Source organism: Tympanuchus pallidicinctus, unplaced genomic scaffold (assembly GCF_026119805.1).
Source record: "Tympanuchus pallidicinctus isolate F22 unplaced genomic scaffold, pur_lepc_1.0 scaffold35, whole genome shotgun sequence".
Taxonomy (NCBI): Eukaryota; Metazoa; Chordata; class Aves; order Galliformes; family Phasianidae; genus Tympanuchus; species Tympanuchus pallidicinctus.
In genome coordinates this window covers 130,755-142,988 of record NW_026294753.1, presented here as the reverse complement: position 1 = coordinate 142,988, position 12,234 = coordinate 130,755, and the positions used below count along the sequence as shown (strand labels likewise).

At 47.4% G+C, this 12,234-nt stretch overlaps 1 long non-coding RNA gene across 2 annotated transcripts; it reads left to right on the top strand.

Annotated features, from left to right (window-relative positions):
• Window positions 1–8,668: 8,668 nt before the first annotated feature.
• Window positions 8,669–12,233, top strand: LOC128088494 (uncharacterized). Of its 2 annotated transcripts, none has more exons than XR_008210277.1 (2): window positions 8,669–8,906; window positions 10,089–12,233. It is a non-coding gene; the product is annotated as an uncharacterized LOC128088494 (long non-coding RNA). The 2 variants fall into 2 exon arrangements; XR_008210276.1 differs by lacking the exon at window positions 8,669–8,906 and adding an exon at window positions 9,037–9,241.
• The last annotated feature ends 1 nt before the right edge of the window (window position 12,234 follows it).

The following is a 12,234-nucleotide window of genomic DNA, read 5'->3' as shown; positions in this document are numbered from 1 at the left end:
CCGTAGGAAAGCTTTGGCAAGCTGAAATCTGGTATCCAGCTTCTAAGTCTACCTGGAATTCCAGTCTACCTGGAATTATTCAGCTGTGCCAAGGCACTGTGTTTACCTGCAGCTAAGCGGCCTGGAGATAGCAGTAAGCATCTCTCTCTGTGTAGATGCAGCTTCTGTGTAGGAAAGGCTGAGCTTTCCCATTTGGGAGCATAAATCAGCAATGTTTTCTGTTGTAGAAGGGCTGACCCAGCCGAGAGACTGTTTTCCTTCTTCCCACTGTGTAAAGCAGCCATGCCTTCCTCTTAATGATGTGGTTCTGACCTGTCAAATTAAATGGAGCATAAATAAATGCAGTTTGGCCTGGTAGCTGTTCCCACCAAGAGTTCTTGGGCTGTTTGGAAACTGAAGTCTGGCAACTCTCTAAGCAATCATCCTTTTTCCTTAGTGAAATGCAGCACAGCTCCATGCACCCTCTTTGTATCAGTTCATGCAGTTTTAACTTCTTCCTGCAGATTTGCCACCAGTCACTGACTGGCTGGGATGAGCCCAGGATGGGTTGGCCTCAGGGTGCGACCAGCCCCCAGCTGGGCTTCACAATGCTCTGGGATTGTGGGCACACGCCAGGATGTGGGTCATGTGCTGTGCTTTCATGTAATATTCAACAATTTAATCCCCCTTTGAAAGCAAAGACAACATTTTAAACATATCAACATCTTTTTCAAGTACAGGGGGAGGCAATGAATAAAACCTTCATTCACGCTATGGAGGCTGGAGGTCTACTGCCACTCCGTTTTCTTGCTCTGGTTATTAACACATCAAGCTGTCTCACCACTCAGCACAGCTCACTTGCTGCCTTTCTCCTTTGTGCGGTGCCAGAACACCTGCCATTAATACTAATTCTGCTCTGGAGAGAAACTCCCTTTCAGATATGCTTGTCTGAAAATAAATTGACATGTAAAAGGTCTCTTGTTGGGAAGTGCATGTAAAATGCTGGAGTAAGTAGCCGATCGCTTACAAAAGGAGCCACTGACTCTTAAAAGGATGCATGTGAAGGGGGTTATAAATGTTAAATATGGGGGTGATGTTGTAAATGGGCCAGCAACTCGAGAAGGATCACATAGCTGCATTCTCTGTTTGGTATTAGACTTGAATTGGGGTGAAGAATTGGGGTGTTGTTTTTTTTTTCATCTGAATCTGTGGCAGTAGAAGCACTGCATTGACTCTGGGTGAAGCCACTTAGAGCGCATTTGGAGTAAACTCCTTTTTTTGGAAAAAGCACTGTGCAACAAAAACTGAGAGTGTTGGTGATGAGAACTTTGATTCGGACATTTAATGAGGTCCAAGGTGCTCTTCTTTTTCCTGGTACAAAAATTGTATTGCTTTCAGTTAGGAAGCAACAAAAGAATCCTTGGTTGGAGCATTTGTTCCATCACACAGCAGCAGCATGAGACAGTAAGAGGTAAATATTGGTATTTTTGAAAAAATAAAGATTTTCTTTGAGTTCCCCACACCCTGCGGAGCCTGTGTCTCTCTCTTAAAAAAACATCTGTAAGTTCTTGTAATGTCCCTTCCAACTCAAACACTTTTATGCTTCTATGATTCTTTGTGTCAGGTTTGGCAGTGGGAGAATGGTGGGGTCTGGCTCTCAGCTGCTGCTCACTGGTCCCTGGGTCCCCAACAAATTATTCACTCCCTAATTAGGAACAAGCTGAAATATGTTTGGGGTTGAAGGAACAAAAGTGGAATGTGCCAATTACACCAACCCACCAACCCTTCTAGATGAGCTGGCGTTACTTCTGGCTTATCAAGAGAGCACAGACTCTGTGATGGTATCTCCAATGCTGTCTTGTTTTTAAACAGCAGATGGTGTTAGAAACCTGTAGCAGGTGGAACGTCTTCGGCGTGATGGGAGAGATCAGAAGTGGCAGCGCTTCCTCATTTCCCAAGATGATAACTGTGTGCTGCCCATCGGCAGGGAGATTTATTGCAGAGGGAAAAACTTTGCAGTCATGTTCATATGGAAGAAAGCAATTCTAGTTGACATTCTAGTTATAATAAAAGGAGCTTGGTAATGTTCTTCATGATGCTCTGTTAGCACCTGTAGAAGAAAGCTGCTGGAGTGTGTTGTGCTCACTGTGTGCTTCAAACCCTGCTCCACTCTTCTACTGCCTATTGCTTTCCTTATATGATAATAGCGCTTCACAAGCTTAAAGTGTTTTATAAACATTTAATTACTGTTGCATTTGACTCAAAGCCAGGAATCTCTCATTCATCTGCATCTTGCAAGGTCTGTGAAAATGATATTCAAATTACGGAATTACAAGGGCTGAGTTCAGACTTCACTTACAGGAGCCTCTGCCAGCACAGATTTGTGAGCATCATTTCTAGAGCTGCAAGGCAGATCCCTTCCTCCTCTGCCTGAAGTCGTCGGAGAATTATTTTGTTAATGATTATTTGCTAAATGTCGCTCTCTTCCTGCTCACCACTCCTAGGGCTTCTCCACTCCGATTTCTACAGGCAGACCCTGAGTGCTCCATACCTGTGGGTGCCCTCTGTTCTCTGCATGGCACAGGTAAGATTTTTCCAGAAAATGGCACAGTGTTTGTTTCTATCAGGACAACGCCCTGCGTGAGGATGTGCCATGGGCTGGTAATTCTGGTTTTCTGCATGGAGCGCAGCGGCGGTGCCTCCTCAGCCTCTATGCCTCATCCCTCTGTGAAGCACAGATTTCAATAACTTGGTACAGCTCAAATTCATATTTGAAGGGTCTCCTTGAGGAGAAAGGATACTCCCTGATAAATCAGAGGGGGAATACCCAGTCTGGCAGTGCCCAGATGTACAAGAAGAAATAAAGAGGATTTAAAATTACTTTGCCATCATTCAGCTGCAGGGCCTTATGTGCAACTTGCATGAAACAAAAACACTTTTTATGCAACGCATGCAATAAAAGACATTTTTGAGAGTTCTTTGGGGATTGTTTGTAGTTTTTTTAGGAACAACCCCATCAACTCTACCACAGCTCTACCCCTGCCTGAGATGTTTACAGGGCACAGCAGGACCCCAGGGTGCATTCCAGCCCTTTCTCACCCAGGACACCTGCTCCATCCCTCCCAGCTGTCTGTCTGCCTCATTTATGTCAATTAGGGATTTAATGCTGCCTGATTTAATTGGCCTGACTTTCCCCTCTTGTAGCAGCCCCATGGGCTGGGATGAGCACATTCTGGCTAGGACTATGCAGAGCACAATGACCTGCTTGTTGGCACTGGCTGCTGTAGGAAGGTTGCTGACTTCCTGCAATTCTGGGATTCACGTGATGAATGTCACTGTGGTATTTCTGAGGGTTTAGAGAACCTGTGCAGGCTAAGCTCCCTAAGCTGGCATCCTCTCATCAAAGCTTCCACCTTCTGCAGATGGAGGTCTCCAAGAGCTGTGTATTGGGCCTTTATGGGCAGGGCCAGCCTGACTACATTTCCCCTTCAGGAAGCAGAGCAGCCAGAGTGAAGCTCCTTTGCCATTCTTCCAACCACGGAATTACAGGAGCAGAACTGAGCTCCTGCCTCCCTCAGCTCCTTCCTTGTGTTTGCCTGATGAGTTATGAGGCCTTTCTTCATCTCTTAGCAGAAATGCGGGTTCCTCAAGCAGCCAGTCCACAGAGGCATAAATATTAAACAGCAACAGTACCATCTAGTGACTCTGACTTACGGAGCATCTTCTAAGAAGGGGATGAGGAGATCAGTGGGCTGAGGAGCCCAGGAGTGGCTCTAGCCTTGCATGTGCGTTATCTCTGGGTTCATTTGGGTTTAGGGAACCATCTGGGCAGCAAAGCAAAACAACACTTCCTTGGGAGACGATCCCCGCTTTGGCCTCTTGACTCCCCGCTGAACCCAGCCTGACCCACGCTCCCTCTGCTGGTAATGAACCAATTTACTTAATGTGTTCACAACTTCACCCACAAGCACAGCTGCAAATCCAGGCAGATGCGTGAGATGGAAATTTGAGCTGCAGCTCAAATTTTTGGTCCTGATGAACCAGTTCTGATGAGGCAGGAGTGAAATCTGGAACTGGACACACAAAATAAATAGACACAGTTCAATGATTGCATCAAAACCAGGCCTAAAATCAAGCATAAAGGGCACATGAGCTCAAAAGACCCACTCCAAGCAGATCTGAAATTACATACTCTCCTTCACAGCTGAAGGGAGGAAATCAAATTAGAGCATTTCTCCATCAGAGCACATTAGCCTCTGTGCAGCTTGTTATGCTTCACCAGCGCTGCGCGAGCTCTGGAGCTCTCTCCCTGCACTCTGCCACACAGCCGCAGCACTGCCGCGTTGGCAGAGGCTCTGGGATTCTTTGCAACACGTGTGTGTTGCCTCCTTCCCATCAAAGAGACAGTTACCACATGCACAAAAATGCAGTGTTCCTGAACTTGAATGCTAAGACACGATGGCAAGTCCTAACTGCCATTGGAATTTGTGTAAGAAATTGTTCTGCCATCTAATCTACTGTGTCCCTTCTTTGCTACCAGGAGCGCAGTGCTGCCCTATGTCCACTCACTTGTGGGCTGCCAATTTTCTGGTTTCAAATTAAATAGAAAACTAAATTAGCAAATTAATTGTTTGCCGTGTTTTTCCTTCGTCCCCATCAGCTGCCTGAGCCAATCCCATTCCCTGCACAGCAGTCCTGAGCAGGAGGTGGAGTTCTACTCCGGTCCTGCTATCTACAAAGTGTCAGTCATATTAATTTTAAATTACTTTTGTACAGCTTGGTGTCAAAACGATTAAAGCATGAAAAGAAAAAACTGAACTAGAGAGAGAGAACGGGGGGTGAGAGAGAATGAATAATTTACCTTGCATTTACAGCAAGGACATTTATATTTCTTTAACTCCACAACTCTGAGAAGCTGAAACTTTATATTTCCTTGGCTGTGACCTGCACACGACTATGCTGTGCTCTGGATCCTCGCTGTCCGCAATAATCATTTGCAGCACAAAGGTGTGCCATGATCTGAGTTTGTCCCAGGCAAGGTTTGCTCAGCTCTGCTCTCACCATTCATTGTCACTGCCACCACTCACCTGCAGACCTCTTCTTCCCCACGGCTCTGCAATCGGCTGGGCTCACCCCACAGCCGGTACACGCTGCGCTGCCGCTACACATCTCTGTGCCGCATGGTGTGCCCTGCAGTGAGGAGCCAGGGAAGAGGAAAGGGCCTCAGCTGCAGCAAATGGGAGCAAACAATGCCACCTCCTTTTGACTCCCCCAGGTTTGTGCTGTCTACACCCAGAGCATGGAAACTGTGTGGTTTTGCACGTTTTAGGAGCTGTGACTGGGCTGCAGTATTGCATGGGATTTCACTTCAGCGTGCAAACACAAAAATGCTTCTTTCATTAATAGTGGGATTCCCTTCCCATGCTAATGTTGCTTCAGCTGCTGACTCACAAATAAATCATTTAACTGACTTTCCCATTTGGGAAGCTCCTTTAATTCCCCTCATCCTCTGCCAGAGGCCTAGTGGGAGGCTCGAGAGCTGACGAGCAGAGCTTCCTGCTCAGCGGTTCAGTGACGTCACCCAGCCGTGTTCCAGGGGAGCACTGCCATCGCTGGTACCCGCAGCTTCCCCTGCTCAGCGCATGCAGCGGGGGAGCAGCAGCCTTCTGCTTTGCTGGATGCTGCCAGTTCAGGTCCAGAGCGATCTTTGCTCACCCATAAAAATGTAAGCCTGAACATTAGGAATACAGGTATGAAAATTGTATCATCTTTTCCTTTCTTTTCTTTTTTTTTTTTTTTTTTTTTACTTAATCAGGTGATTCTGTGATTCTACCTAGTGCTGAAAGCTAACATGACAGCAGGAGAGGGATTCATATTGCATCTATTATCAATAGTGCTTTTACATCTACTACTTCTAAGCAAAGCCTTTACCTCTCAGCTGTGAAACAGTTCCAAACCCTAAGCTGTCTGCTGGCCAAGCCGTCAGCATCATTAATTGAACAAACTTCAGCCAGAATCATTGGTTTATACTTAATGACAGAGCCTGAACCTTTGCCAGCAGCACCTTCCCACTGCATGGGCACGCTGAGGGCTGCTCTGTTGGGCTACAGGCATGAGTGGCTTCATGAAACAGCCCTCAGGAACCACCAGAACCACTCAGACCACAAATATTAGCATGGTCCATACTGTTTCTATAAAAACAAAAAGAGAAGCAATAACTTACACCAGAGCACAAAAAAGAGGATGTTTAGAATAAAGCATTTTTCCTTGATTAAGACCTCACAAAATCCAGGAGACGTGGGTTTTATTTTTCTCTTTTCCAGTACTTGTATTTATTCAGTTGGACACTACAAATTTCTGTACTTCATTTTGATGTGTTTGGTTTTTTTAGGCTTTTGACAATCCTCCCATGATAAAGTATCTACCAAGCAACACAAAGCTTTTCAGTCCAGACCCCTCAATCAATTCTTTGCTAGCAGACTTTATCCCCCTGAAGTATCTAGGAAGATTTACTCTAACGGGACATGCAAACAAAGTGACATTTTCCAATCTCCTGCTAGCTAAACAGAGAATGGCAATTTCTCAAACATAACCAGCACCAGAATCTGGTGTGCTATTTGCTTTTCAGCAGTGGCTGTTGGCCTTCCCCAGGGCCTGCTTTTTTTACTGAGGGGCAAAAGGATCTGGAAGCAATTTATTCCCAGAAAAAGGTTTTTTTGGGGAATTTGATTTTAATTTGCTGACTTGAGCAGCCCATGTGCAAATCCGAAGGTCTGCTGATGAATAACCAGCAAGCAATGTTTTAATATTTTGATGGCAGAAGCGGTACAAGGCTGACAGAAGAAAAACAGATATCTACAAAACATTCTGAATTGACTAGAGTACAGAGACCAAAATAATGAAAGTGTCACAAAGAAAGCAACCAAAAGCTAGATGACCTGAGGCCTAAAGCAGAGAACAGATCATCTGTAATTGGTCAGGATTGGAGGAGTTCAGAGTCATTGGACATCCTCTCTCTGTCCTAAAGATTCCCAAGACCAGGAAACCCATCTCCCTGCACCACGAAGGTTGAGGCTGACCAATAAACGAGACAGAACTTCACGAGACCCACAGATCAGGGACACAAGGTTGAAAACCCTTCACCCTAGATTTACATTTGGATCTTATGAAGCCACATACAAATTTTAGGAACGGCAATAAGGAAATGGAAGCTCATGAAAGGCGTGGGATATTGGGAATCGGGATATCTCTATGGAAATGCTTGATGGTTAACAGGATTTACGGGCACCTACTTACTGTCATTAATCTTTTTCTCTCACATCATTCTATTACACATCACCTGCTTTTCCTGAGTGCAGCCCCAATGCTGATGGAGCCACGGATTCAGTGCAGGAATGGTTCTTATGTCTGAGTAACCCACAGCCCCGTGTCAAGGCAGAGCAGGAAGAGGAGAATAGTATCATTAAGGTCAGAAAGACCACTAAGATCATCAAGTCCAGCCACCAACCAAGACAATGTCTCTCAGTGCCACATCCACCCTTTTCATGAACACCTCTATGGATGATGACTGCACCTCCTCCTCCCCAGGCAGCCTGTTCCAATGTATTACCATTCTTTCTGAAAATATGTTTTTTCTAATATCCGAACTGAACCTCCCCGGTGCAACTTAAGGCCACTACCTCAAGCCCTATTGCTGTTATCTGAAGACCGGCTGACCCCACTTTTGCCACAACCTCTCTTCAGGTAGCTGTAGAGAGTGATGCAGTCTCCCCTGATCCTCCTCCTCCCCACATGGAACCATCCCATCTCCCTCAGCCTCTCCCCACAGCACTGTGCTCCAGAGCCCTCACAGCTCCGTTCCTTTCTCTGGACGCACTCCAGGGTCTTTCTTGTAGTGAGGGGCCCAGCACTGAGCACAGCACTGAGGTGCCATGCAGAGGGATGGACGCCTCCTGCTCCTGCTGGCTGCACCGCCGCTGCTGACACAACCAGGATGTCGTTGGGCTCCTCGTCCCCCTGGGCACCCTGCTGGCTCATGTTCAGCAGTTACCAGGATCCTGCTCCTCCACACCGCTCTCGGCTGCTCTGCCCCACGCCTGCAGCACTGTAGGTGCACAGCAGCACTGGGGCTGTTGTGGTCGTAGTGCCGGACCGGACACTTGCGCTTGTTCAAGCTCATCCCACTGGCTTCAGCCCGGCCAGCCTGCCCATGTCCCTCCCCAGCACTCTCTCCCACCTCCTCTTTCCCTCCCATTTTCCCACTCGGCAGCCAGAGGGCAGCAGAGGGAGGGATTTCACTTTTTTTTTTTTTTTTTTTTTTTTTGTTCTCAGCCCTTTGCAGCCAGAGCTTCGCAGCCCGAGCCCGGCCGTGCTGGGCAGTCCCGTACCGTATTTCCATTTACAAACTCCGCTCCCCTCCTCCCGAGCGGTAACTCCACGGCCTCGGGAAGGGCTCTCTGAGGGGCTCTCCCTCATGGCGGGGTTCCGTGCGTAATGAGGGGAAAAGGGCCCCCTCGAAGGTGGAGGAGGGTGTCTGTAGAGTTCATCCCTCACTTTCCACAAAGGGAAATGGCGCTGGGGGCCGCCCCGGCTCTGTGCGCGCCTCATGGGCGCGGCGGTGAAGAGGGAGCGCCCCCCCGCTAGCAGCCGGCCTGGGACTCTTTCTCTGCCGCTCCCCCCCCCCCCCCTCCTCCGCCTGAGCGGGAGTTTCCAGGAAGCGCTGAGGGGAGCCGCAGCACCGCTCAGCTCTCGCACAGCGCGCCCCTTCCGCCGAAGCCGTGGCAGGAACGCGAAGTAGTCCCGGCACCTCTCTGCTCTCAACCGCTATAAAGTGCCGTCCCGCTCTGCTCTCGCAGAAGATTATTACAGAAGCGGAGGGAGAGAAGCGTTTATCCCTTCTTCTCATCCCGTGGATTTGCGCGGAAAAAGTGAGAAAGTAGGAGAAGGGGGGGAGGGGGAAGGGAGATTAGAAAAAAAGCGCCGGCTGCGGCGGAGGGATCCACAGGCGCGGAGAGTGAGGCGGCTGCAGGGCGCTGTGCGCGAGGGAGGGGTGAGCGGGAAAATGCGGTGCGGAGCCGGGAAGTGCGCCCCAACTCCTGCCCGGGGGAGCGGCGCTGAGGGGCGGTCGCCGTCTCCCCCTTCTCAAGCGGACGGGGCAGCCGCAAAAGGCTAAGTTTAGGGAAGAGATTTTCCCCCGCCTCGAGGTGGAGGGCCTGGGGTCGCGGCTCGGCCCCGCCCGACGGGACGCGGCCCGTGGCGGCAGGTGAGCGGCCCCGGAGCGGTCCTCCACCTCCTGCCCCGCCGCCCCGTGTGCGAGGCGCCCCGTTTCCATCAGCGCTTGCGGCCCCGCCCGCCCCGCCGTTGGGTCCCGCCGTGGCTCGGTGGCGGCGCGAGGGAAGTTCGGCCCGGAACTCCCCGCTGTCGGGTTTGGTCGGGCCCCGCCGAGCTCCGCACCGTCCCGTTACCCCCGTTACCGCCCCCCGGCCCCGCGAGCCTTGGAGCGGACAAAAACCAAGCGCAGCCCCGCCGGGCGCAAGGCGGCACCACGAGGGCTGCGCCGATCGCCGGGCCTCGCGCTGCTCTCCCCACCCCCTCCGCAGCCCCATCCCCCACTGCAGCTCCCACAGCCGCCTCTCCCTCCCATTAACGCTGAAAGGGGAGGACGGCGGCTCTGATGGGTTTTTCTCAGGCTGTTTTCTCCCCCCTACCAACCGATACCGGCCCTGCAGAAGTGCAGAGCGCGCATCTGGCTCTGAGCGCGTCGGCTGAATGCCTGCTTTCCTCTGAGCCGATTCCCCTTGTTTTGCTTGTTCATTATAAGGGCTTGTCAGCGTGCTTTTTATAAACGTGTGATCTCTCCTTTTAGAAGCATCTGCGCTTTAAGAATAAGGTTTTGTCTTCTATCGTCGTTCTTGATAATAACCACTTCAAGTGTTCCATTTTTGTCCGTAAAGTTCTATTTTATTGCCTTTTGTGAATCAGTGGAGGTCAGTTTAACCCTTCACGTATGAAAATCGGTGGTCACTGTACAAAAAGGTTGATTTATTCTTCACTGATTTATGTTTATGATCACATTTCATTGAGTGAGAGTTGTTTTTTTTTCCCCCCAGATAAGTCCTGATGCGTGCTGGAAGAAGTGTGTGCTTCAGCACTGATTAAAGTCATGTATGAGTTAATGAGAAGCTTGCAGAGTATGTGAAGCAAGAGAAAATCTTTAACCAGCTCTGCTGTTCCTCGTACATAGCACAAACTTGTAAGCTGTAACCAGAAGGTGGATTGGATGTGTGAAATGCTGCAGTAGGAGACTCCTGTAATTGCATCACAGGTGGATGCTCACTCAATTAATGTTAGCATCTTCACAATACATGAAAGTTGGTGGTTTGGTTTTTTGTTTTTCTCAAATGTTTGTAAGGTGGCATATTTCAAAATATACTTAAATCCTTGGATGAAGGACGCTACAAACCTACAAAGCAGTATTTTCTGGCTTGGTTTTTCATTTTAAACAATGCCTTTGTTTGTTGGGATGTTGTTCTGGTGCTTTTTTTATTTTTTTTCCCTATGCTAACTGCTTCCTGGATGAATAAATCGGTCATACATAAGAGACTCTCAGGTGGTGGAGGAACACAGTGCTGTAATATCAACATTCTAGTTGTGGGACTTCTAATTTAAGAAACACATTGCCAGAAGAAATAAGATCAAGGCTGAATCTTGCTTGCATTTTGGTCCAAATGTAAGATCCCCTTCCTAAGCAGTCCCCAATGAACACGGAGGGCAATTAAGTAAAAATAAACCCTTTCACTTCAGCCCTCTCCATCGTTTTTAACGTAAGCAAGAAAATGCAACTGTTTTCATTATGTGTTCTGATATTTCTTAATTTTGTACTGCATCTTCAGACCTCCAGAGGCTTATAATTGGTGTGATTTGGGGGTATTTCTAGACAATACTTTTAAGGAAATCATCTCACTGTGTCCCAGAAGGAGCTACTGAGCACTCATTCTCTTAAAAAAAAAAAAAAAAAAAGACTGAATTTGTACAGCTTTGCCTTCTACCCCCATCCCCCTTTTTATTCCTCCCAATGGAATTTTTGTATTTAATTGTTGAATTCTTCTTTCCTTAGATTAAGTTAAATATTTATTGGTATCTGTTGGGTTTTTTTTTTTTTTCTAAAGAAGAGAGCCTTATTGCTGAGACAGTCTCTTCATTCTGCATTGAGGATGTGACATAGAAAGGGACTGAAGGAGAGTTGTCTTGTGCTGGGAAAGTTAGTGCTGTTTTTGGAAAAAAAATATTGTAGGAAATGGAAATTAAAAATACATTTTATGCTGGTGGGAACTTTGTAATGAGGCTGAGAGAGGATTTGAAATCTCAGAAAAGCGATTATTACAAGGGAAAAAGCAGGACTTTATCATCCATTTGTGAAAGTTCTCCAGCTGAATATCCTTTTGGGGAACTGAAATTTGGCTCGAGTCTGTTTATGAACATCTGTTGAATGTAATTTTAAAAAGGCACAGATTATAATCTTAGTTTCTGTTGTCTGTTTAGGCTGGAATTGACAAAAACAAAGTACAAAAAACAAAGATAGAATGGCCTTTTTTTTTTTTTTTTAAATAGTGAGCTGCATGAATCTTCCACAGTCTGCGGTGCTGATTACCTGGCTGTGTGTGTTCATTCTGTACATTTTTCTCCTTGGCTTATGACATACAGATGTGTGGCTTCCGCCCCCGTCTGTATTTGGTTAATTCCATTACTTTTCCAGTGAGCTTTCAAATTTTGTGGGGTTTGGTTTTTTGTTTTCTTCACCAGCAGCCTGTTGGATGCCTGTGTTGTCTCTGATGTTTTTGTACAAGGAGCAGAGTGATGTATTTGAGGGGAAATTTTGAGAAATGTCGGGTGTTCCCAGAACCGTCGCCGTTCACTCAGTCCAGCTTTGCATCCTTCCCACCTGTCTTCAACTACATTTCTGTAAATGCAATCACTTGGTGTCTGCTGTCTCTAGATAGTACTACTTCAGCATCTATTTCTGCAGTATTTGTGACCTCCTGTTATTCAGGGAGGTCTTCGCTGTAATTTTCCCTCCTATTATTTTGCTTCTTTTGCAGCCTGATGTTTTTGTTGTTGTTTTATATTCCCAGCAAGCATCTTGTGAATGCTTCAGCCCAAAATTTAGGTCATCTCTGATAGAAGAAGGAAGAGGAAACCTAAAAAGTAAAAATAAGATTTCAATGTGCTTTAAAAAGCGCTTTTCTTTTGGGGGGG